Consider the following 27817-nt stretch of genomic DNA (forward strand, 5'->3'; position numbering starts at 1 on the left):
ATCACACACTCTCCTACAATGCAAGTAGGGAGAGGGAGCTAATACCCCAATCCAAACCAAAGATTTACTCAAATGTTGGAATAGAGGGAATTGTCCATTTTGCTTCTCTCCGCTTCTCATTTTTCCAATCTTAAATTCAGCTCCCCACATTTCTGCAACAACTTGCAAGGACAGGGAGGGAGAGTTTAAAAATCCTCATGAAAATTCATCAGCATTTTGAAGTGACTGTCTCCTAATAAACAGAGGAAGCTGGCATTGGGGCTGCCACTGACACTCGGCATTTGCCACCTGAAGCGACTGACTCACTCTGCCAAATGGCTGGACTGGCCTTGCATATCACATTTTTTTCCACCCAAATGTCAACTTACTTTGGCGTAAGCGTCATCAAGCTCAGCTGGACGAATCTGTCAGTTTTGGTTCCTCTCAGGTTTCTCATTTTCCCAGTCTGAAATCCTGTCCCTGACATTTCTGCAGCAGTTTGTACTTTCTTAAAGCCCTCATTCGTTAAGTGCTCATGCCTCCTAACAGACACAGTCTTATAGCAGTTTTGGCAAAGGTTCAAGGTCCTTGTATTAATTTACAAAGCCCTGAACACCTTAGGTCCAGGGTACCTCAGCGACCACCTGAACCCTTATATTCCAGCTTGATCCCTGTGATCATGTGTAGGAGAACATTGCCATGCTGGCTGGGGCTGATGGGAGTTATAGTCCAAATCATCTGGAGAGCGCCAGGTTGGCCAAGTCTACCATAGACCATATGACGGGGAAAGAGTTTGTGTCACTTTAACGGAACAGCGGCAGGATTTCATTTTAATGTTCATTTCCATTCTCCAAGTTTTTCCCCTCTATGTTCTGCCAGAACTCCAGGAACCTCAGCTTACTTGCACTTCTGTCTCTCCCTCCCTCGCTTCAAGCTTCAGACCATTCAAAGCCAGACTTGTAAGAGCTTTGCACTTTCCACCGCTTGCCAGGCTAAACATGGTGACGGCTGCCCTTTCTGAGCTACCACATGCGGGTTCATGACCTCTGGAGGTACACAGGACGTTAACCTCCTCTGGGGTCCTATTTAGCTTGGCCATATTGGACTAAAAGAAATGAAACGTCTATTCAATTAACGAACTGCGAATGAGAAGTTTTCCACCTCCTAGTTGTACATTTCCCCATAAACAATAAGTTCGCACGCCTGTGATTTTCTTTTTAAAAAAGAAAAAAGAAAAACCTGTTGCCATGAGAGGGATTATTCTTTCTCCCTGTCAGGTTCCTGTCGAAAAACATGACAGCGGCTCTTACTCGAAAGTAAGGAAGAGCTCTTTATTCAAGCTAAAAGCGGTGCAGGCTCAGCAGGAAGAAGGAGGCCCAGAAGTCGGGATTCCAAAGTACATGGGCAAGGCAAGACGTTCATAATAAAGAGAAGCCAGGAAGATGACACACAGCTGACACATCTCTCCAACCAAGTTTGTAAAGATGGCGGAGGGCTTGCTCATGGGACTCTCCCTTTCGTTCAGCATTGCATGTGTGCTCCATCCACGTAGGTGCATCTGATCGTACCTACAGAAGTGGCACCTTGTTCTTGGTGACAGGGATGTGCTACCCCTCTGCCTCCATCTCCTCCTGTTCAGCCCTGGCTGACTGAAGTCCTCCCCCCACCCTGATGTGGCTCTGCATTCCTCAGGAGAGGTGGGGAACAGACGTGTCAAGCCTCTCTCTTCCATCCCTGCATGCCTACCTTCCAACCCCCCCCCCCGTATCTGCTCCTAACTTCCGTACTCCTCTTGTGTCTGTGGTTGCCAGAGCTGAAGGGCCTATGACACCTATGTACACCTACTGTTAGGGTGGGAAGAAGGAAGAGGAGGAGGAGGAGGAGGAGGAGGAGGAGGAGGAGGAGGAGGCAACGTTCCTGCACCTTTAATAGTTGCATGACAACCTGCACCTACTGAAAATCCTTTTTTTTTTTTTTTACACTATTACAGAAGCCCTGCCCTCTTTTGAATCTGGCCATCCTGCCTTCTGTACCCAGACTCTTCACACCTGAGAAGGAAGAGAAATACGTGACAGTATTTGGGAGGGGGAGGCACATTAATTGACAGATACAAGCTTGGATGTTGTACAATATGAATCTACTCTAAAGCAGCATCCTTGAAATTTTAGCTATGCCACTGAAGAAGAGAGACAAAACATGTCTAGCCAGCAATAATATTCACCTGTATCAGATTGCTCATGGAAACTGATTGCAGTGGTTATTAGATGCCACATAATTTAATCTATACGCTATCATGTTATTTATAGCATTGCAGGGAGTTGGACTAGACCCTGGAGGTCCCTTCCAACTCTACAATTCTATGGTTTTATATATTTCAGTTTGAGAAGTAAAAGTGCCTTTCTGTGGGTGTATTCAGACCTGGAGATGGTTGTGTTCATTTTCTTGGTTATACATTGTAATCCTAGCACTTTTGCTCCAGCTTCTAACATTCCCTTGGAACTGTGCCCTTTTGATCAATACACCATCATGTTGCATTAAACTCCATTCACACCAGAGTACATGGTGTGACACTACAGAGGAAGTCATTGAGTGTCACCACCACCATTTATGCAAATATATGCTTCTGCTCACCCATGATTAACCCATGAAAATGGTGGGGAAATGTATGCTGCAATACCACCTCAAAATTCATCATGTGAGTGGCTGTGGCCATGAAAACAGCAGGCAAATTATAGCACAAAACTTGTACAATTTTCCAGGCTAAGAGGGCTGCCAACATTTGGGGGGGGGGGGGGACAGCACACAAATGAATGATAAATTTCCATTAGATTTCCAGAAACAGCTTTTACTTTGTGTGAAAAATACGAAAATTATCAGGTAAGGAAATGTCAGGAATGGAATAAAGGGCTGTCTGAATGCCATCTAAATTTGGATGTGAGGCTTCTTTCAGTCCCTTTAATTGTTGATACAAATCTGGAAGGGAAACATCAGAAAAAGGAACTGACTTGGGGCCCAGCTGGTTGCAGGTGTTTTGATGATTGGGCGGGGGGCTTTTTGGTGACATGCTTTTAAAGGCAACACAAGCAGGAAGTTGATTTTTACATGTTAGTCTCCTTGCTGTATGCTTCTAAACTCTCTTAAATCGAGAACACCTAGCAATTTGGACTAAAACTAGAAGTAGGAAATGGTTTTCAGCCTGAGGGCCACATTACTTTCTGGGTAAAACTCCAAGGGCCACAGTCAGTGGCGGACAGGGTCAGAGGCAAAAGTGGCTAGGCCAGTAAATGCTAATTTTACCTTTGTGCAGCAGGCTAGTTTCTACACAACCCTCTGTATCCAATACCCAGGCGAACAAGAGTCATTACCAGAATTCAAGGATACATTCCATACCCCTCAACCATCCCGATTTGAGCGGGACATCCTGGAATTGCAGAAGCCATCCCAGCTTCTGACTGGATCCTGGAATGTCTCATTTTTTGGTCTCACACTCTCACACGAATCAACTGGCTCGCACCAGAGCACCAAACCAAAAGACACTCTGTGCAGAGCCTAGAAAAATTTATTTTTCACTTCATAATTTATTTATTAAAGCTTTTTTATGATATGAGGTAAAAACTAATCAACATAAAAGCAAAAGCAGAAAAAGAAAAGAGAGAGAGTTGAGCATGGAAAAAGGGGGAAGAAAGAAAGAAGAAAGAAAGGGAAAAAAAAGAAAGAAAAAAGAAAAGGAGAAAAAGAAAAGAAAAGGGCTTCCGATTATCCATCCGTCAGTCACATAAAAATAATTGTTCAAAACATTCACTCATTTTTTTGGCAATGAACTGCATTGCAAAATTTGGAGAAGTATGAAATCCAAACGATAATTATGACCTACACATTAGTCTGGGAGATGCAGTTCAGGTCAGTTTGCGTCAGGAATTCACAGAAACCAATTTCCTCAAACATCCATAACTGTTTGAAAGGCAGGGTAGACTTGCTGAGACTCAGTCAATAGATGTTAAGTGTTGGTGGTGTTCTGTTGAGCAGCAGTAAAGTGGCACAATCTTCTCCTTATGGCTAGTGTGGATATTCAGGTTTCTGGTGCCCAGTGATGGCTCAGACACTGTGCCACTAGACCAAATTACATGCTATGTTGGCTACATGACTATGCCTCTACTTACAGGGTGGTTGTTCTGTAAATTGGCAGCAGAGGGGGGTTCAGTTTGGATCAGGACTTTAACACAGGGGTGGGGTGGCTCTAACACTTTACCCTTTAGTGGTCCCTGGGGTGCCTGGTCATGCAATTTAAATTGGGGGGTGGAGAACCTCCCAAGCTGTAGACATGGGTGAGTCCTGTCCTTGATCAGGACTCTAGTGGGGCAAAAGAGTTAAAAACAGCCATTTTTAATTTGTATTTGCATTGTTTACGTTGCGATTTCTTGTATTTATTATACACCAGCTTAATATTTCACAATATATATTTCACAGTATATAAATACTTTAAATAACGCCCCACTCCATGCTATTGTCATAAGAAGAAGAAGAGTTTGGATTTGATATACCGCTTTATCACTACCCGAAGGAGTCTCAAAGCGGCTAACATTCTCCTTCCCTTCCTCCCCCACAACAAACACTCTGTGAGGTGAGTGGGGCTGAGAGACTTCAAAGAAGTGTGACTAGCCCAAGGTCACCCAGCAGCTGCATGTGGAGGAGCAGAGACGCGAACCCGGTTCACCAGATTACGAGTCCACCACTCTTAACCACTACACCACACTGGCTCTCCATAATCTCCCCCCGATCACTAGCACTAACACACTTAAAGGAACACAAAATTTGGAACCTGCATTAGTTTGGCCCTGAGCCTCCAAGCACCTTTGAACCACTCTTGCCCATGGCATTTTCTTCTTCTAAATAAATGCTTCACCTCCTTTCTCTTTCATGGGCTCCCCTGAACCCGACACACATACTCACAAACAAACACACTTTCTATTTTAAGCCTGGGAAGGAGACTAACATTTCCATCCCAAACCCAATTTCCTGCAGCTGCAAAGCAAGGGACAGAAATCGCATAGCCAGCCAAATCAAAATGAAAATGGTCTTCTCTCCCACCCCCGCCATCCCACACATGCCTCTTGTCCTGACACACTCCATCCAGCCACCTGGCAGAGTGCGTGCCAAGAGATAAGTCTCTGGGGAAAAGTGGCCACAATCTTTTGACCCACTTCCTCATCTGAGTTTTGTGCAGAAAAAAAGAAAAAAGTCCTGGGAGCAGCAAGACAAAAAAATAAAAATAAAAATGGAAGTGCACCACGGGGGGGAGAGGGAGTGAGAAAAAAGAGAAATGGATGACTCAGTTCCACAAGCTATTAAGAATAAGAAGAAGTGCACAGCTTCACAGATAAAAGTGGATATGTGCTTATGTACTAAACCCCCCCTATTTTCCATGTGACAGGAGCCTCAGGGTTTCTCCAGACAGTTAAATAAATTGGAGTTCTTGTTATTAAATATACCAAGAAAAAAGCACACCAAGAACTCGGGCCAATGTAAGTTTCAATAGTGGGAGTGGTCCCTACTCGCAAATTAATAGTCAATTGTAACAAAAATTAATCCAGTCAAAAGTATGTATTCTGACAAGGATTACAAATTCAAATAGAGATTACAAACTCAAACTCATAAAGATATGTATAACACAATAATTCGTTACAGAATTAGAGATAAGAGTTTATAAGTAGAGATAAATTCATGTTAGTTCATAGTCAGATTCAACTTGAAGGTCTTAGTTTTAATCATTGAGCAAGTCAGAAGTCAATTATGGATCAAAAACCAGTAAATTCATGTTAGTCCATAGTCAACTATTGGCCTGAGTTCTTGGTGTGCTTTTTTCCTCCAGACAGTGACAGAGCTTCTTGTTCTGGCAGCAGGGGTGGGCAGAGAGCAGGTGGGGACGTGGCTGATGCGCGTCCCCGGGGCACGGTGCGCTGCCCCGGGGCGTGGCACACGTCCTGGGGGTATGGCACTGCCGGGGGCGGTGCGCTCCCCCCACCCCCATCTTCCTCCACCAGTGCCTCCAGAGGACCTTACTAAGCATTCATCATGCTTTGCTTGCACAAAACCTTTTCAGAGTTTAGACAATATCCAGGCTTTCCTACCTGAGGGAATAGTGCACTTCCCATTTCACCTCAAGCAGCAAAACGGGACACAACACCCCTGCACATACATACACACAGACACACACATACACACACACACAAAATCAGCATGCACTCATCCAGGCTGTGTTGAATTTGAAATAATTGTTTGTGCACCGCAGCAGAAATTGAAGGGCAAGGTTACACATCCTAATTGAATCATAGAATCATCATAATAGAATCGTAGACCTGTAGAGTTGTAATGTACCCCCAAGGGCTGTCTGGTCCAACCCCCTACAATGTAGGAATTACAGCTAAAAAATCCCTTGCAGATGGCCACATAACCTCTGCTTAAAACCTTCTAATGAAGGGGAGTCCACCACCTGCTGAGGGAGTCTGCTCCACTGTTAAACTGCTCTGGCCACCAGAAAGTCCTTCCTAATGTTTAGTTGGAATCTCCATCCTTGTAATATAAAGCAGGGAGCAGCAGAAAGCACTAATACTAATTATATTTGAGATAGGGCTACTTAGCATCCAGGAGCTAATAACACCAGAACAGGACTGTGGAAGAGTTGTGACTGGATTTCCAGTGTCTACTTTCATGGCAAGTCTGTCTCATTTTCTCTCTCTCTCTCTCACACACACACACACACACAGAGCGAGAGAGAGAGAGCGCACTCATTTACATCAGACATGACCTTTTGATTTCTCGGGTAGAGTGTAAATTGCATGTCGCCAGCATAAAATATTAAATCCAATTTATATTTAATTATTGATGTTATTATGAATTCCATAGTAATGGAAGTGGGGGGAGAGTGAAAGAAACAAACCCTTCTTTCCCCTCCCCCTCCGCACAATGCCACCATTAAATAGCTTTGTTGCATTAGCAGTTTCTTGAGGTTAGATAACTTCTGAAAGGGCATGATTGATGGTTATGGGGAAGTTTGTAAATAGTCTTGCAGATATATTTTATATAATGATTGTGCCAATAAAAGAGATCAGGAGGCTTCTTACGGGACTGCTAATTATTTTGCTCAAGAGAAAGGGTAGAGATGGGTGGAAGAGAGCCCCCTCCCCCACGCAAATAATACGTGTTAACTCTTTTGACCCTCTACTTTGGCGGCTTTTGGCTTTGATGTCCTGATAGTCAAAGATGCGCTTTATGGAAACCATTGTGGGTTTTAGTAAATGAAGTGTGTTGGGAAAGGGGGTGGGGAAGAGTGGGGAACCACACTAGTTGAGGGTTTTAACCAAACACTCAGCATTGCTCTGACAATGCTTTGACCAAAGGATTAATTGATCGATCCTGTCGCTACTTGATTAGACATCAATTTGCTCACCCCAATTAATTAATTAATTCATTTCTTATTGTGCTCTTCCACCCAGTTGGAAGTCCAGGGCAGTGCGCAACATAAATTGAATGATCAGCACAGAGTAAATTATCAAATTAAACCCATAACACCATTCAAATTCAAGAAATATCCTCATGACACTCCAGTCCCGCCAATATAACTACAGTGGTACCTCTGAATGCGAACGGGATCCGTTCCGGAGCCCCGTTCGCATCCTGAAGCGAACACAATCCGTGTCCACACGTCTGCGCATGCACGGGTTGCAATTCGCCGCTTCCGCGCATGTACGTTACGTCATTTTGAGCTCACAGCGACCCGGAAGTAATGGAGTGCGTTACTTCCAGGTTTCGCCGCTTGCGCAACCCGAAAATGCTTAACCTGAAGCTACTTCAACCCAAGGTATGACTGTATTGGGTCTCTGGACAATTAAATTTCCCAAAGCCTGGCTGAGAAAATAAGGATTTAGCTGGTTTCTGAAGGGCAGCAATAAGAGCAGCAATTTGATGTCTTCAAGGAGGGAGTTCCAAAGTCTGGGGGCCACCACTGTGAAGGTCCTGTCTTGTGTAACTACTCCAGGTGGTAGTTGGTTACCATGGGGACTGACAGGGCAAAAGACTGGAAGACCAATAGCAGAGCCAAAGAGAGGCAGAGCCAACTAATTCTAGTATTGCCACCATCCACCTCGCCACTGAGTTTTACAAGGGGCAACATTGAGACCAAGAAAGAGGAAAGAGACAGGCAGTGCCACTCCTTCGGCTGGTGGCACATAGGAAGGAAGGTAGGTGGGGGCTCGCGAGGTTACATAATTGATTATTTCCACCCACTCCTGTTTGCATTGTATTTCATTTGTGTTGAAATTAATGTATCAGAATAACGTAACAACCACGTAACTTACATAACTGCAGTGGAATGGAAACAGAGCTGCAGGCCATGGAATGGAGAAATGATGCCTTCATGCATCCCTAATAGGAAGGAATTCATAACTGAAATAAATAAATAACTTTACTTGTACCCTCAAACAGAGCGTGTGTGAGTGTGCGCACAAATACCCAAGCCTGGCATTTAAGGGCTTTGTTGTTGTTTAGTCGTTTAGTCGTGTCCGACTCTTCGTGACCCCATGAACCAGAGCACGCCAGGCACTTCTGTCTTCCACTGCCTCCCGCAGTTTGGTTAAACTCATGCTGGTAGCTTCGCGAACACTATCCAACCATCTCATCCTCTGTCGTCCCCTTTTCCTTGTGCCCTCCATCTTTCCCAGCATCAGGGTCTTTTCCAGGGAGTCTTCTTTTCTCATGAGGTGGCCAAAGTATTGGAGCCTCAGCTTCACGATCTGATCTGTCCTTCCAGTGACCACTCAGGGCTGATTTCCTTAAGAATGGAGAGGTTTGATCTTCTTGCAGTCCATGGGACTCTCAAGAGTCTCCTCCAGCACCATAATTCAAAAGCATCAATTCTTCGATCAGCCTTCTTTATGGTCCAGCTTTCACTTCCATACATCACTACTGGGAAAACCATAGCTTTTACTATACGGACCTTTGTTGGCAAGGTGATTGATGTCTCTACTTTTTAAGATGCTGTCTAGGTTTGTCATTGCTTTTCTCCCAAGAAGCAGGCGTCTTTTAATTTCATGGCTGCTGTCACCATCTGCAGTGATCATGCAGCCCAAGAGGGCTTACTCTTCTCTTATTGCCCTGTTCCAATGGGGGCACAAGAGGTGAAGGGAAAAGGAGACTTTAATGTGCAGCCTGTGTGCTCTGGCTGCAGACCAACCCTGTGCTTTCTGGCTCCTGGAGGTGGTGAATGTGCAGGAAAGGACAGCGCTGGCTTATTTCACAGGAAGCCATGATTATAAGAAGCCCTTGCTTGGGATCTATTGCACCAGCTGCAACTCATTAAACCTTGATTTCTTCCAATCCCGTCATTGCCGGACGCCAAAGCATGCGGGGCGGCAGGATAAAATCAACAACCAAGCTAGGCTCAGGTGCCAAGCGGAAAGGGATTAGAGCCTGTTTGGGGTTTTAAAGAAATGTTTCTTGTTTTGTTTTTTTGATGAGGGGTTTCTGAAATGTAAGTTTCAGCCAGCCAAATGTTGAGGGCTGGCGTTTCAACTTGGAGATGGGCAACAGTTTTTCAAGGGAGCTGAAAATGATATACGAGAGAGAGAAGATCGTGTACCCTCAAACAGAGTGTGTGCATATGTGCGCACAAGCACCCAAGCCTGGCATTTAAGGGCTTACTCTTCTCTTATTGCCCTGTTCCAATGGGGGTACATGCATGGCCCCCCAAAAGAAGACAAATGGGGGCATAGGTTGGCATGAAAAATGTAGAGATGCTATTTTAAAGCTGCTACTCTAATTTAAATAGAAATACAAAAGATTTCACCATAGTAGGGAGAACATTCTGCTGTCCAAGTGATGCAAATGTTTGGTGGGCAGCTTCTGTCTTTTCATTCTAAGGGTTCTTTAATGTCAAGCCCATTGCGGACTGGACAGACCTTTATCACCTTTCAGAAAGGTGACTAGCAGTGGCTGTCCAGGGTTTCAGATAGATGACTTTCTCAGCCCTACCTGCAGATGTCCGGGATTCAATCTGGGACTTCCTGCACAAAAAGCAGGTGTTCCACCACTGAGCTCTAGTCCTGCCCAATCTCCATTACCGGATAAGATGCTATTTTTTTACAGGATAGGAAGCTGCCTTATGCAATGTCAGACCAACAGGCCATCAGTAGTGTAGACACTGACTGGCAGCAGCTCTCCAGGGACTCAGAGAGTCTCTCCAAACCCGACCTGGAGATGCTGAGATGGCCTTCTGCATGCAAAGCTTTTCATCTTCCAGTAAACCTTCCCAGTTTGCAGAACACATGCAACCATTTATCCATCCAGCACTTCATGCCTGCAGTCCAGTGAACGCCGTGTTAGAGCCGGACCTGTTTTTTCCTGCTACCAGTCTGTCACTTTTCAGAAGCAAATTACCGAGAGCCAGCCACGCATGCCCCAGCCCCTGCACTGCCCCTCTTGAGGATTTTGTTAAAAGGCTATTCTATCCCAAGAGCCCAGCTCAATTGGCCTTTATGAATGAACTGCTGGAAAAAATGATCAATAAATGTGTCAGTCAGGTCGGGGAAACAACGGTAGTTTATTCTCCAGCCTTTGCTTACACAAAGCACAGCGTTAACCCTATTAGGGTTAGAAATTTCTTCAGGCCAAACAGTGCATTGTTGTCTAAAAGTTTTCCTTATTTGTTTTTAAAAACAAAAAACAGAAAAGCCACAGAGGGATGTAATCAAGAGGCTTTGCAGGGGGGCATGACAGGGTGTGTTCCTAGATTCCCTACCATCTCAATATCTGAGCGGGTATTTGGGCCCTCAGTTGCTGTGGTTACAGCCACCATCTTTATTTCCCTGAAATGCCAGAAGTTCTGGTTCCAGTGCATTGTGGGTAAAAACAAAACATGGCAGCTACCATTTGTTTTCTGGCAATTCCCCTCGGGTTGGTTGGTTGGGTTTTCACCCACAATGCCAAGAATTCCAGTTTGGGCACACTGCTATGCTTTTGTGGTAGCGGTCACTTCCCACACATGTGTATATGATGATGATGATGATGATGATGGATGATGATAATATTTATTATTTATACCCCGCCCATCTGGCCGGGTTTCCCCAGCCACTCTGGACGGCCTCCAACAAAACATGATGCCCCAGAATGCTTGACTTCTCGGGTCTTGTTGGTGACCATGAGCTGCTCATAACCCCAATAGGAGAATTGGAGGTGGGGGTTTAAATGCCCAGTGCATACATCAGCAGAGGGCACAGCCAGCTACCCATGGATGCCACCGCTTACTAGGGTGGACGTGTGTCCTAGTTTAGAGAGGGCATTTCTCTATTTAAAGGAATCCTCTACTTGAACAGCTGTCCCGTCCAAGTACTGTTTAAAGATAAAGAACCCTAAAAAGGGAGAGCAAGAGGGGGCTTGAAGTAGTTGCCCATTAACAGCAGCATATGAACAACAGTCTGTGAGGGCACACAGTCTTCCCCACTATAGTCAGATGGGTTGTATTTTGAGTTGGAATACAGCCTTTATATTAACATATTGCATCAAGGGAAGCCATAGTACCACTCTATTCTGCTTTGGCTAGAACACACCTGTAATACAGCATCCAGTTCTGGGTGCCACAGTTTAAGAAGGCTACTGACAAGCTGGAACATGTGCAGAGCAGGGCGATGAAGATGATCTTATAAGGAACAGTTAGGAGAATTGGGTATGTGTAACTTGGAAAAGAGGAGACTGAGAGGAGATATGATAGCCTTCTTCATATATCTCAATGGGAGTCACATGGAAGATGGAGCAAGCTGCTCTGGAAGCTAGGACCCAAACCAATGGCTTACAAGTTACAAGAAAGAAGATTTCGACTAAACACCAGGAGAAATTTGGTGACGATAACAGCCTTTTGACAGTGGAACAGACTCTCACATGAGGTGGTATTCTCTCTTTCCTTGGAGGTTTTTAAGCAGAGGTTGGATGGCCATCTGCCATGGATGCTTTACTTGAGATTCCTGCATTGCAGAGAGTTGAACTAGATGATCCTTGGGATCCCTTCCTACTCTACAATTCTATGATTCTATATAAATTAGCATTAGCAAATGTTATGCAGAATGTCCTCCCTCTCTCTTGGGACTTCATAAGCAGCCACTCTGCAGCTGTTGCCAGGCCTGTCTGCCTTACAGGGTTGTTGTAAGGCCTGTTGAGATAATGCAGATGGCGCACTCAGGAAAACACTTATACACACTGCATGTGCTATTTAATATATCCAGAGAACTGTGCCATTTACAAGACATAAAGGAAAACTGTAAATTTAAAAGTGCTGCCGTAAGCCAAACCACGACTTTCTCTCTCTCCCCTTCAGCAATTAGACCTTTCTCCAGCTTTCCAGATGGCCCCGCTCTGCTCCGACGAAGGAATTCGGTTGCGATTCTCACAGGGGAGAGGAGGCATGAAACAATCCCAGCTCAGATTTACTCTGGCATCCGCACAGAAGCCGCTCCAGTGTCATTGCGCCACTTCTTGCGTTACTCTATCCAGTGCAGGGCCGGCCGACCCTCGCCTGGCTCACAAGGCCTACGTCAAGTGGCGAAACACAGTTCCATTCCACTTGGCCAAGAGCTTGATTATGTTATTAATTAAAGCAAGATGCCAGGCCTGGAAGATTTATTTTCTTTTCCAGATCTTTAGCCATAAACGCCACTTGGGGAGCTCAAAAGCTCATGTCAGATTCCATCAGACTCTGAAGGGGCTTTTTGTTCCTGGCTGAGTGCTCCCCACCCCCCAATTTCGGACGGCCCCTCCTTACCCTTGCCCAGGAAGGAAGTGAGTGTTGTGAGACGCCTGCTCAACTTCCTCCTATTTCTGCAAACGGCACCAAACATTTCTAAGAAATATGCATCAACATTTCTGCCTCTGAAGCACAGGGGTGAAGGTGGGGATGGGTTGGCTTCTATTTCTCTCTCTCTCTCTCACGAACCCTCTCTCTCTCTCTCTCTCTCTCTCTCTCTCTCTTTCTTAACCACTCAGATTTCGGCCAAACTTTGGTTTCTCCTGTTTGCAGACCCAATGAGTTAAAGAGATGGGGATTTAGAAAGCAGCACTGTTCACAGTGGGTAGAGTTACCAGAAAACCCTCTGTTAATACTCTTCTGCTATGTTGAAGCAGGGGTGGGCAACCACAGGCCGGGAGACTGAATATGGCCCTCCAGGCATGTCTGTTTGGCCCTTGGAACTCCCCTCAGGCTACCTTCCCCCTCACTGGCTCTGCCGACCGCTGACACGGGCCCTTGCAAGGTTCCCAGGAGGACACGTGCCTGTAAGGCTGAAAAAGGTTACAGACTTCTGTTTTAAAATTTTCTGTCTTGTTGGAAGACAAGGAAATGATTTGCCCAGATTGCAATCAACTACAATGGGGGTTTGGGAAATCAATGCACTATCACTGGGAATTTGCCTAGCAAGACGATGAGAAGTGGTTGAAATTATCAAAATAATTAAGCAATATAGTCAGGGTAAGGGAAGGAAGGCAACTTAATAATAGTTTCACTGAAAAATTGAGAGTCATTATGTACTGATGCTACAAGATGGAAGTCAATATTGCTTAACCATCCACACTGTTGGGAACATTGTTATTATAACTCTGTATGCTATATTTGCACTAGATTGTCATCACACCATTTGGACACAGTTCTCCAAGTGTGGTCTTGACCTAGACACTATACTTCTGTTGATGTAGCCTAGAAATCATTAACTTTTTTGCTGCTGCATCATACTGTTGACTCATTTGTGTTCTACTAAGATCCCTAGATCATTTTCACATGTACTGCTAGTAAGCCAGGCATCCCCCACTGACAGGGCCTGCCTCATACACATTCTGGCACCATATCACCTCTCACCTGGGACCTGCTCCCCCTCCATTAAAAGTGTGCATAATGTGCCAATAGACAATAGAAGTAGTGATCAGTATTAACTTTATGCCTAATCCTGTGATCTGCTGATTGATTTAAGATCCGTGCTGGTTGGTTATTCATCATTTTATGTGCTTTATTTCATATAATGAATTGACATTTTAAAATGAATTATGGACTCTGCTTTGAGACCAAGTGCTATAGGGGCAGGTTATAAATATTTTAATACATGAAATAAATAAGTGATCAACTCATAGCTTTGGTGTGCATTTGATTTATTGGTGGACTGTAGTCCTGGATTTGTTTGGTTATCTCTGATATACCCCAAAAGTAATCTTATTGACTGCCACTTTTCAAAAGCTGTCTCCTCCCATTAGGGCCTCCTCTAGACATCTAGAGGCCCAGTATGAAGCAAGAAACAATTCACACCCCTCTCAAGACCACGGGCATTGCATGCAAGGCCAGCTGTCATGCTGATGCTAGAACCCAAAGAGAAGGCTGGAGGAAAGCTGCTGGACCACAGACAGCTCCAAATGAGCAACTTGCTCCAACAAATGTTGCCTTCAAGCTCCCTCGTCCAGCTCCACTCTCTTGAGAAAACTTCAAAGCCTTCCATGGCCAAGTCTTTGGCCTGAAGATGGAAGCCAGTGTGGTGTAGTGGTTAAGAGCGGTGGACTCGTAATCTGGGGAACCGGGTTCGCGTCTCCGCTCCTCCACATGCAGCTGCTGGGTGACCTTGGGCCTGTCGGAATCAAGCCTTCAGTCAGAGGAATTGGCCACTCTCCAGGTGCCCGGCTTGGATTCCTTGTTGATCTCCCCCGTCTCGGCTCCCGGCAAGACAAGGCCAGATCTCTATCGGCCGATCCTTCTCAAACGTGAGAAGAACACAACCACTCCCCCCTGCCATCCCCAGGGAGGGGAGAGAGACAGACAGAAATGTATTTACATGCCTTTATTTCTGTCTTTCCAGCAGTGCAGAGAAAACATGTCTGCACTCTCTCAACACCAACAGCAGAGATAGAATAACTCCTCCCATGTACTTCCAGTACAGGGTCATGTGACACTCTGAGCTAACATCCGGTGCTCAGTGCACAGAATAGACTGTCCCTTTGTTCCCACGGTACAGTCCCAAAACATCAACATCCTGTTTGGCTTTCCAGCCATCTGGAGCTCTCAACTGCATTGCTCCTTTTTCGTAACAGGGCCAGTCACACTTCTTTGAAGTCTCTCAGCCCCACTCACCTCACAGAGTGTTTGTTGTGGGGGAGGAAGGGAAAGGAGAATGTTAGCCGCTTTGAGACTCCTTCGGGTAGTGATAAAGCGGGATATCAAATCCACATCCAAACTCTTCTTCTCCATTCCATAGCCCCCGTCCTGGTCTGCCCCCAGCACTACTGGACAGGTGCAGGAAGCATCTGGTTCTTCAGGCTCAGGCAAAGGTATCTGTGAGGGTCCAGGGGGAAGCCGTATCTGTTATAGTGATGCAAATATGCTTTGAATGTATGGTGTGGATCTGAAGTTTCTGATAGGGGTCTCTCCTAGCCATACCTAGAGATGCCAGGATTTGCACCCAAGACCTTCAGCATGCAAAGCAGATGCTCTACCACTGAGCTTCCTTGAAATGTGTATTATGCTCACATGTCCTTGTTCCTCAGACATTCTAGCACTGAGCTACACCCCTTCCAAAATATGTATTTAAATATGTGTTTATGTATGTACCTAATATGTATTTAAATATTATTTAGATGTGTGTTTTCTCTCAAGATAACAATCTAAATCTGTATTTTCATATGCTTAAGCTTCTGAGGATGATGACACAACATTCCAAGAAGTGCATTCCTGGTAAGCAGCTAAAATGGGAAGCACGCATTAGTCCAAGAGTTGCAGATCAGGTCGTTTCATGCAGAAACTCACGAAGATCCAACTCTTCAAAGACCCCTAACCTTCTAAAGTCACAGGATTGCCATTTCTTTTTATTTTCAGAGATATAATCCAGGGGTTGGCAAAGTAGTGAAGTAGAATGGGCGCTGGAAAGTTCAGGAGAAAGGCATGGTTGGTTTTTTTCATTGCAAAATTCCCCTCCAGCCACATGCAATTTCCCATTTAACGACTGGGAAACACTGTGGGGGGTTGGGGTGGCACTTGTGCAATAGTGGCTCATTCTGAATGGTGAGTGGATGGAGATAGAGAGTGGTAGTTACCTATACTCTCTCTCTCCCTCTCTTGCAAAACATCTAGATCAAACAAAACCATAAGGCCCTGCTAATGGACTCCAAAACCTGTGTTTTGGTGTCAAAGCCTGAGATTTAGAAACTCTGCATTTATATTTAGGAAAGCAGCAATACAAGAGAGGTCCAGGGCTGTGCCGCTGCACCAGCCACTACTGGGAATAGCCTACTGGGAATAACGGCAGAGTGCAGGAGATGCTGGAGCTACAAACAGGCATTAGCATAGGATTGGCCTTCCAGAATCACATGATTTCAGCCAGGGTCAAGAGGATGCTGGTCTACGCAAAGGCGGAGCTAGCTGCTCCGGCACCCAGAGCGGTGCACATGCTGTGCACCTGGGGGCAGAGCCATGGGGGCGGAGCGAGCATCCCAGGGGGGGCACCGCCCATGGTGAGCGTCCCAGGGGGCAAGATCTCCATGGGGGCAGAGCAAGCCATCCATGGCGGGCTGCTTCCTGGGCGGGGAGCAGAGGGAGCCGTGCTGCTTTGCCAGCAGCCTTCCTCCCTTCCCTCTTCCTTTTGACAGATCGGGAGAGGCTTCCCACACCACCAGGAAGCAGCCCGGGAGCGGGGGGCAACGGTGCGCTGCCCGCCTGCAACTCCCAAGCCTCCCCGAGCTGTCAAAACAAAGGGGGAAAGGGGGAAGGCCGCCGGTAAGGCAGCACAGCTCCGCCCCTTTCCCGGACGGCTCGGGGTAGGCTTGGGAGTCACAGGCAGGCAGAATGTCACCCCCTCAGTGATGACACACGGGGCGGACCGCCCCCTTCCTCCACCCTTGGGTCTATGGTGTTCAAGTCACATCTCGAACTGCCTGCAGTCCCCCTCCTCCAAACAACAGCTCAGGAAGCAGTGACTCAGCCTTCCTGGGAAGCATATACAGTGGTACCTCAGGGTAAGAACTTAATTCGTTCTGGAGGTCCGTTCTTAACCTGAAACTGTTCTTAACTTGAGGTACCACTGTAGCTTATGGGGCTTCCCGCTGCCACCATGCGATTTCTGTTCTCATCCTGAAGCGAAGTTCTTAACCCAAGGTACTATTTCTGGGTTGCGGAGTCTGTAACCTGAAGCGTCTGTAACCCGAGGTACCACTGTATTGTTACACATCACCCCTATCTCCAAGCAGTAAGATATTCTAGGGATTCCAGCATTTGTCCAGAGTTCAGTTTCCTGGGAACCAAGGTCAGCAGAGGCTGTGGTTTCTTTAAGATATATGGCTTTGTTTACACATATATACAACCTGAGCATAGGATGGAGGGGCTCACAGCATGAACACCCCAAAAGATATTGCCTCTCTGTTAGTCACAGCTTTGGATCCAGCACAAAGCAAGCATGTCTCTGTGTCTCCAGCTTCCAGCCTGCTTCCTGCTCAGCTCACACATACCAGTCTCTAGGGCTTTTGTTCTCCTGTCTAGCAGTTATGTGAGGGGTAGGAATGCCCACCCATTTGTTGCATAGCAAAAAGTATCTTATTTGCCGATCGTGGCGCTTAACTCGGCAATCAAAGTTGTTACCTGGAGAAAGGAACTGGTTTGGCAAGCTGGCTCAGATACAGTCTACCCCCAAAGATATAGAATCTCAAGAACTGGAAGGAACTTGGGTCATCATCCAGACTGAGCCCACCAAACTCATAACAATATGTATATCAGCTGTCACCAACCAGATGTTTTGGACTGCAACTCCAGTTTGGACTACATGCTAGCTAGATACATTGGGACTAGGAAATGTAGTCTGAAACATCTGGAGGGCACCAGGTATCAGTAGTGACTGGTGCCCATTGGGCCTGGTGAGGCAGAAGGTAGGGAGCCCAAGAGTAGGTGCAGCTGGACATAATGAGACATTCTAGTTTTTGTTTGTTAATTCTAGTTTTATCTCCATCCTTCTACAAAGCCTACGCTGAGGCTAAGGAGAAGGAAGCAAGCACACAGGTCCAGTCACTGGACTACTTATGAGTAAGAAGACAGGCTTGGAGGAATTAATAATGAGGTTGGTGAAACAGTGCCCCATTTTCCCTGATGGAACACCTCCCACTGCCAGGCCGGTGAAGGCTGATGCAGAAGGATCTCTGCGTGCAAGGATCTCCACATGCAGAGTCAGTTTCTCTGCCAAACACTTGGTATCGCCAACAGATGCCAATAAATTTGCATGGATGTTTGTATCATTTGGGAAAGGCTACTTTCCCTTTCAGCCGCTTCCCTGCTCTGCCTATCAGGTGATCTATCAGAGTATTACTTCACCAGAACAAGAATCCTAACCATGTATGTCTGTTAAAGGAAATGGAGAGTCTAGGGTAGAGGGTCAAATGCAATTAAGGAATCAATGTTAGCAAATGAGCAGCACATCCAGCAAGACTCGTTTTATTTTAATGAACTCAGTCGAAAGCATCCAGGGCAGGGGGCTTCATTTAATTGAATGAAAGACTGTTGTTTGAATGGGACAGACTTCCGGACTTCCGGGTTGGCGCCATCGCCGAATGGCGGACTCCCTCCGAGCTCCGGAGGGAGTCTGCTCGGCAGGGGCTGGGTTCTACCGCACCGGCGATGCGGGGACCCTTAGAAACCACGGCCACGGAGGCCGTGGACATGGAGACTCGGCTTGCACCGTTAGCGCCCTCCCGACTCGTGAAGGAGCCTTTTTAAAGGCTACGGATCGGGTGCCGGGGAGAAGCGTGGTGCCTTGAGTTCTCTGCTTCCCCTGCTGAGCGAAGCCGCATGCCATTCGGCGGAGAGCGCTGACTTCTTCCATTGAAAATTCGGACTTTTCAACAACAACCCGTGAGTAAATTTGGAAATCGGGTTCAAAAGGAGGAAAAAAAAATTTTTTTTTTCGAATTGGATACGAGCGGGGGGGATCCAAAAAGGAAGTCAGTCCCCTCCCTATTGTAAACTTTCCAAAACAAGGACGGGGAAACCAAGACCCAAAAAGGCTTGCATTGCTGATAAAAATCCAAAATTTCACGATGGGGAACTACAAGAACTGTGCTGGAGGAGGAACTGGAGAAGGGAAACGCAACCCCCCCCCCTGGGAACCGGGGTGACTGAAGAGAGAGCCTGGTGAAAGGAGTCGGAGATCTTGACAGCTGTCAAAATAGCTGTCAAAGTCGAAAAGCGGAGTGGATTTTATTATGAGAACTTGGCTGGTTAAATTTGATACAATTTGCTACAACTTGTTAAAATTTGGATACAAAATGGCGAATATGGATAACAAATTGACTTTTGGATTAGAGGAAACAAAGATACAACAATCCCCCTTGAGGAGTTTCGGGACATTACAAGGATTGGGAAAGTGGAAAAACACCAATGGAACTTTACAGGACTGGTTATCTTCTGGGAAAGCTGCAAAACGGAAATAACATCTCGTCTTCAGGGTGTTTTCTTTTTTGTTTTTTTAAAGGAGACAATAGATTTTTCTATTGAAGAAAGGAAGGGACTGAACGTAAGGTTTTGCCCCTGAATAACAACCATCCCTGCAGACTTACCAAACTTTCGAACTACAACGTTTTAGCAGCGGAACAAAGGGAAATCAGACTACAACCTGGAAAGAACAATGGAGGGAGTTCTATTACAGTTTTATTAAAGACTGAAGTTAAAGTTTTGAAAAATAATGATAATAATAATAATTTTGATTTTCAAAAAAATTTATTTTTAATTTTAAAAAAGAAAAAGCCAGCAAGGAGTTGGGGAAAAGTTGTGATTTATGGTCTTAAGAATTCCAGGCAGACACCAGGGGTTGATGGTCAGGGGGAAATTAAACCGGGGACAGGGGGGGGAGAACTAAAACTCCAAAGGCTTGCCAACTTGGTTATTTTTTGCTGAATTGGTCTATTATTCATTATATTTTTTCTATTCTCTACCTTTTCTGTTTCTATTATCTGGGGTGCTTCTTTTATTAAAAAATGGAAATTGTGGAATGACATGGGGTGGGTCTTGGGGAAAGAACACTGGGTTTTTTTTTTTTTTTCTTTTTTTTACTGTAAAACAAATTAAGTTTCAATTTGAATGGGGAACTTGTTTGGCCAACAATATGAAAGGGGAATATGGTAGGGGTGGGGGAAGGGGGGAGTCCCGTAAAGTGATATTTTTTGTATTTTTGAAAAATTTTAATAAATATTATTTAAAAAAAAAAAAAAAAATGAATGGGACAGACTTCCCCATCTTCTTCCCACTGTAGTACCGGCACATGTCATCACTTGCAAAGAGGCATACAAGAACTGAAATCTGGAGGCTCTGTGTTGCATAAGGGATGGTATTTAAAAACAGCCACTCCAAATTGCAGCTTCCAAAGACATGCAGTTGTACCAACTCACACCATTGCAGGCACGCTTATTTTCATCTCACCAAAGGAACTTAAGTGCCATGCACTCATTGGTTTCAGTGGGTAGACTAGAAGGCCATCTGAGTGCAGCAAAGAGTCCTTATCTACCGCAGATTGGCTACAATGGGGAAACCTCGTGTCCTGCTCTCAAAGTCCCATTCAAAGTCCTCAGTCTACCACCTGTGACAGATTTGCCAGTCCCTAAACAAGATGCAAAAGCAGAGGTACCCAACACCTCTCCTAAAAGCAAAAAAGGAACAGTGTTTTACCAGGGACAAGTGCAAGGAAATAGGAGGGTGTTGCTGTGAAACAGGGGGAACTGGAGTGTATTTACAGAGGTCCAATTGCTCTTCACATGTGACCTGTAGCACTCTGACCCCCAGACGTTCAAGAAATTCAAAAGCTGCTTCGTGGAAGTGAAATTTTACTTTCAGTCATCATGAATTTCAGGTACCCAGACTGGGCCACAAGAAGGGGCCCCTCCTCTCTCAGCAAAAATGATCAATCATAGTCAATTCCTATTTTTAAAGAAGCTGCATGGAAGCTAGTGGCTGGCCCCCAGCTGTCTTTTTAATATTTATTGACAACTAGAGTGTGTTTTTGACATAGATATTGGTAGAAAACACAAATGCAAAGAGAGCAATCATTAGGTGCTGCTTTGTCTTTGTTTTTTCAGTTCAGTTTTGTGGCGACTAAAATGCACATTGTTGTTGTTTTAATGCTGCATTCCGCTCGCTCTCAATCGTTTTTGTCAAAGCTGCCTTGTGCCCAAGCAGGAAAGTAAATGATGTGGTCATATTTTCAAGAAAAGGGGCAGGGCAAGGTAGGGGGCAGGAGAGAGAAGTTCACAAACTAGCTCTTATATGCCATTAGAACAGGCAGGGGGAGGTGGCCCTTTGGACAGCGTGTGGGTTCCCATCTCTAGTGATCCATTAGAGTAAGTTTTCATTTGGCACAAACAAATGATTGCTGTCAGTTTCTGGAATGTGCTGCACCAAGGGTAGTAGCTACACATTAACAGGTGGCACAGAAAGGCTGGGTTGACAGAACAGTATGTCTCATGTGCTGTTGGCATCTGTCTGTCTTTAGAGACAATGGAGTGCGCCTTTTGGGGCAGGGGGAGTCAAAGCGCTGCGATAGCAGCACTGAAGTGACCTCCCCAGGTCGCAAGCCTGGGCAGTGAGTATGGAGGTCCTGGGATGCCCAGATGACAAGACCTGGCCTTCCTCATGTGGACCAAAGGAAAGCAGAGCAATACATTTGGCACCAGCTTGGCTGCAGGAGTTGACAGAAGAAGGCATACAAGGCTCCATCCAACTGTCTTAGGGACTCCACTCCAGATTTGTGTAGGATTTACTCCTTAGCCTTTTCTTCTCCCAAAGATATCCCACAAGGCAGCAGAGGTTTAGGATCAGAGTCTTTCTTTTCCTAGATGGACTACCTTCTCATGCCGACAAGCCCCAACTGCCCGCTACTTCCCTCTACAGCATGTGCATAAATCACCTTCTTGAACACTGGGCCCAGTATTGGTCTCATCTGCTCAATCTGCCAGAGCCTGTCTTCACATGCAGGGGAAGTTCCTAATTCACCAAGGGTTTCAGACCCATTGGCTACCCTCACCTGGTTTAGCCAGTCAGATAGCCATTTCCCAGGTGTGGCCACTGTTGCACGCTGACAGCTTCTAGGAGCCACAAGTGAGAGCTGAGTGCAGGGTGGGGACCAAAATTGGCCAAACTACCCCAGAAGAACCATGACGTGTACCCCACCAGTGGTACTATCTCTCCCCTAACACTCCATACAACCCATGTGTATAAACACAACATTCAAAGGTTTTTCTCTCGCCTCCTTTATTCAGACACTCTTAAAATGAAATCCCATGCATGTCTACTCAGAATTAAGTTCTTTTTCAGCCTGGGGGCCATATTCTCTACTGGGCAACCTTCTGGGGGCCATATCCTCAAAGTGGGTGGGGCCAAATGCAAAAGTGGTCAGATAAACAAATGTGAATTTTACCTTGGGATTGTAAGCTAGTTTCTAACACACACAACTTAGTATCCTCCATTCAGTCAAGCAAGAAGCATTCTCAGAGTTTAAGGGCAACTTCCAGCCTGGCAAAAACACTCACGGAAAGTGTGGCTTGAGTGGGTGGCCTGGGTCCTTGCCCTAAATGAAGAAGAATCAGGGTGATGACCCTGACCCCAGAGCTCAGTAAATGCTCCAGTGCAAAGACCAAGCCTCCTTTGAATGGAGCCTTTGATCCATTTGCTCTGAAACAACTTTCTATATTTGAAGGAGATGCTGGAAATCAAAGGCTCAAAGCTCCTTTGAGCTTTGAGTGTGGCCACTTAGACTGCCAAGAGAGTGGACCACGGAGGGCATCTGTTTGCATAAAATTGGTGTCTTCCTTATACACATACAAATGTAAGGCTGTTGTCACGTTGCAGTTGGCCAGATGTGGAGAAAGGGGGTTGGCAAAGGGGCAAGTAGGGTTGGCAAATGGAATGAGCAGGGGTGGCAGACCCATGTGCTTGTGTGTGTCTCTGTATGTGGCGTTAAGTGCAATTTTATAAATAATTACAATTATTTAAATAGGACAATACATCACACCATAGTGAAGATGACTCACCTGGTGGCCTGTGTGTGACTGCTCAATCTGCTGTCCAGGTGCTGCAAACTGTCGTTGGGCAACTACTTCAAGCTCTTTGTCCCACTCCACACTTCTTTCTTACGGTTCTTTATAAATAGGACTTGGACCATGCAGCCCTTCAAGTAGATGACTACTTCAAAGAGAGGACTGTCCTCTGTAAAAGAGGGCACATGGTCACCCTAATCCTCATTCATAGTCCAAATCCTCCAGACTCTATCTTCACACATACAAGTATAGCCTGTGCAATATTTAATAGATGCTTAAGGGTGTTTTTTGGTTCAAAGGGTGTGTGTGAAAAATAAGTAGTAGTAGTGAAAAGGCAGCACAGGAGATAAAATCGAGATTTATTGTTTTATTTTACTTTTGTGGTCACAGGGGTTGTTTATGACCTTGGCCTAATAACTCGCAAACCAAAATCCACATTGATCTGAGGGAAGCATTACATTATCCTCCCCTTGGTGCCTGGAGAGTTTACTCTCCTTTCGCTCATTTCCTGTGACACAATGCCCCCAACATGAGGGTGGGGAGGGCCCAATCTGTGTTACTGTTCTGCAGGCACACAGCAGGCCTGCTGTGTTTCGTGCAACCAAGTGCTATGTTGTTGTTGTTATCCCACCCCAGGCACTGTGGACATGAAGAGCAAGAGGGTCTTCTGAATGAACAGCCATGTTGGATCATGCCAAAGGTCCACCATCTCCTGCCATCAGCTGTCACTCAACTCCTCCATGAATGAAAACAGGAATACAATATTTACACCATTATTATGGCGCCAAGAGTTATTACCCAAGTCATAATACCAGGGGTGGGAGACCATATTTAGCCCAAGAGCCGCACCCCTTCATGGAAATCCTTCCAGGGGTCACATGCCAGTGATGGGTGGAGCCAAAGGCAAAAGTAGGTGGAGCTAAAGGCAAGTGGGGCAGAGCAACCAATTTATTATTTATTTATTTGGAAATATGTGTGCTGCTTAACATTTTAGGACTTGTTCTTATTGTAAAGTTCAATAAGCATTTGAGAAATTTTGTACTGGACGTTGTTTTCACAATTTTTTAAAAAAATGACTTTAACTGATTTTACCTCTTTGTAATTTATCGTCTAGAGATGGGAAGGCCTGGGGGGGGGAACCGAAAAATTGGGGGGAGAAAAAATAAAGGGGGGAAAAACAGTTTGATATATTTTGAATATTCCACATACTTTTTTTTTTCAATTTTTCCGGAAAAAAACCTGGGTTTTCCCCCCTATTTTTCTGGGGTTTTCACAGTCCTTCCCAACTCTAGCTAAGTCTCTTTGGGACTTTTCTTTTTGTATAAAACCATTGAGAATAATATTTTTTGAAAATCTCTAAGCAGTTTACATTTTTTAAAAAAGAATACAGCAATGGCAATCAATAAAACTTTCCTAAAAACTAGCTGAAAACAGCTGAAAACTATGTCGTCCATAAAGCCGAGACGTGCACAAAATGGAGAATTAGGTGTCAGGGTGCAAGAACAGGCTTCTTGGGTAAACACACATTTTTACGAGGTTCTTAAAGGCCATTACTGTCTCTACCTCACAAATTACCTGAGGGAAGGCATTCCAGATTTGAATCTTACTTTTGTGCAGAAGGCCACACTCCATCCACACACACCCCACACATCACAGCATCCAGGCAAACAAGAGGCCTTATCACAGTTCAAGGACACATTTCAATCAGGCAAAAGAGCTAGAGGAAGGAATGAAGGGTCCCAAGGGCCAGACAGAGGAGTCCAGTGGCCACATTACCTGAATCATGTCCAGTTTGGTCTGTGTTTCTTCCTCTCTATTATTAAATGCAGTAGCTCAAATTAAATATTTAGGGTGGAATCCAATGCAGTGCTAACTCCCCTCTTCCATCAACACAAGGATTCCTGCTTGCACAACAGAACACTGGCTGAGCACCCCCTAAATCTGTTCTGGATTTTCTCTCCAGCCTGCATCTTTTTCCTCTAGGCCACATCACAGCAAACTCTGCTCTCAAACTTAGGCCTTTTCCACTTAACTATCTAAGAGCTGGAGGGGCTCCATCCATTTGTCATCTGGCATGGAGCCCCCTTTCCGTCAATCTCTTAGCGATCCATCTCCCAGGCTGGCCTGGTTATTCCTTGACTCAGTGTTGGATCTAGGAATTAGAAGGGGGCCCAGGCATTCAGCCTAGCCCTTCCCCCCTGCCAAAACTCATAACAATATACTGGAATTGAACCATTTTTGACATAATGATGAACCCAAATTAGAGCAGCACCAAAATGTTTCAGGATTTAGCTCTCTGCTTGGATTGCATCATAGAGTCCTAAACTCCGGAAAGAAGAGAGAGAGAAAGATTATGGGTATTTGAGTCCTTGCTGACTGCTACTGACATTCTATATTTCTGTGATATATACTGTAAATCTGCTTCATTTTAAATGCAGAGCTAATGCCTTTCGCCCCTCTTCTGCAGGAAACTCTGCAAGGTTCCGGCTTTTAAAAAGGAAAAGAGTTTTACCCACCAGAAGATGACGAGTGGTACTGCAAAGCAAAATCTCCACTCTCAAGCCACTTAGAGGCATCGCTCAGCAAAGCTCAAGAAGATCTTTAAATATCATAGTAATTTATCAGCAGCGGTGGGGAGATGATCAAATATTGGCTAAGAAGGAAGAAAGGGCTGGTTGCAAGAAGCAGGTTTGCTAACAATGCAAATAACTGCTCCCAGGAATTCACGCAGGAATCTGTGTAGTTTCTGTGCAGAGGTTCTCGCTGCACATGTGTGAAATGCAGGCAAACATGCAGGCAAAAATGCAGGCAAACATGGAATGAAAATGCATCAGTGGCTCACATTTGGGAAACGGCTCTAGTTCAGTGGGGGAGCATCTCTTTTGCGTGCAAAAGGTCCAAGGTTAAATCCTCGGCATCTCCAGGTGAGGCTGGGCGGGAACTCAGTCTGAAATCCTACAGAGCCACTGCCAGTCAGTGTAGGCAACACTGAGCCAGATGGGCCTGCACCTCCTCTTCCTGTGCCTTGTCTTGTGCAAGCCATTCTGCTAGTGCAACTGGTACACAACTGAGATCCTTTAAGTCAGAGCTACAGTGAATTCCTCCCAGGGTGCTGGATGAGATGGGCTTTTGGCCTGATCAACCCAGGACTCTTCCTAGAGGGGCCACGTACTACACATCAAGCCGCCGCAAGGACCCTGATTTATACAGACAGGTTCAAACTTGGAAATTATGTTTGGGAATTAAATTATAATGCTGATTGTAATTTAAGAAGAAATACATTTCCCCATAGCATGCGGGAGACGTGGCTCTAGAGATTAATTCTGTGGCTGCTCAGTCTGCTGCCCAGCTACAGTGGTACCTCCGGTTACAAACTTAATTCGTTCCGGAGGTCCGTTTGTAACCCGAAACCGTTCTTAACCTGAGGCACACTTTCGCTAATGGCACCTCCTGCTGCTACACCGCCGGCGACTTCCGCTCGCATCCTGGGACAAAGTTCGCAACCAGGAGCATCTACTTCCAGGTTAGCGGAGCTCGTAACCCGAGGCATTCATAAGGAGGACGGTACGTAACACGAGGTTCCTCTGTACTGCTAAGAAAAATCCACTGTATTTCAATCAAAGCTGTGTAATAAGCTATCTATAGATGGTCAATTTACACGTGCAAATAATCACACAATGCTACAAGTTAATAAATGGGTCCAAAGCTGTTCCAGGCACAATGTGTTCTCTAAGTTTCTTGTGTGTGGGATGCCTGCAAGCTCTGAGTGAGGCTATGCAGGGATGGAGAACTTGGGGCCCTCCTGATGTTGCTGGACTCCAGCTGCCAACAACTCCAACACCCAAGGCTACCAATGATCAGGGATGATGAAAGCTGTTGCCCAACAAGATGGACATGGGTAACCTAGCCTTGGGAAGCTCTGGACAGCGCGTGGAGGTCCTGAGCCAACCTCTGCATAAGAGATATCATCTCCCCTTTTCCCCTTGCCATCCACATCCAATGTGATAGATTATCATCATCTGAACTATCTGATCAGGGGCTTTAATATAATGCAATTAAGATCGTCATTTTAAGGGCATTTAGCTGAAATTCAAAGCCAGTCCTGCAGTCATTTGGCTGTGAAGGCATTGATTTTGATCCCCTGCACTTTCTCATTTTCAACAGAGTACCACTGTAACCAGGTTAATTTTTGTTAAGCGCATCAGTCAGGGTCTTTTTGCTCCCTGGCCAAACGATTATGTGTCTGTGGGCTTTGAATGATTACAATTGCAGTCCAACAGGAAAAAAAAAGTCAGGATGTAATTTAAAGAGGTATTGACACCCCCCCCCCAAAAAAATAGGTAGATATTTATTTCTACTCACAATTTTCACTTGCTCTCTTCTCAAAGTTCTTTAGGATTAAGAAAGCCAGTGAAAGCAATCCAATGCCCCTTTTATCTTGTTGAACCTAAATGAAAGAGTAAAACAATGAGGAAAGGGTTATGGACGTGCAAATCTGCCAATTTCCATTTCTTGCTCTCATTTTTTTGAAATTTAAGTTCAGTTCTCCACATTTCCACATCGGTTTGCAATTTTTCTTAAGTCCTCATGAAAATTCACCAGCACCAAAACCATTTTACACACACTTTAAAAGCACTTCTACTCAACATAACATTTATTAAAACTTTGATTTAAGGAGGCTGTGTGGTGCATTAGGCACAGGGATTTTTACTTCACCTTTGCTCAGTCATGGAGCTCAAGGCTACTTTTGAGATTAGCTGCATTT

General features: G+C 45.3%; 1 protein-coding gene across 1 annotated transcript in view; it reads right to left on the minus strand.

Annotated features, from left to right (window-relative positions):
- Positions 1 to 27817, minus strand: part of RUNX3 (RUNX family transcription factor 3) — a 235690-nt gene that overhangs the window by 204581 nt on the left and 3292 nt on the right. Inside the window, exon 2 of the mRNA XM_083625573.1 lies at positions 27415 to 27499. The gene's annotated coding sequence lies outside the window, so the exon portion shown is untranslated. The remainder of the gene's footprint in view (positions 1 to 27414; positions 27500 to 27817) is intronic.

Source organism: Podarcis filfolensis, assembly GCF_964270895.1.
Source record: "Podarcis filfolensis genome assembly, chromosome: 8".
NCBI lineage: Eukaryota > Metazoa > Chordata > Lepidosauria > Squamata > Lacertidae > Podarcis > Podarcis filfolensis.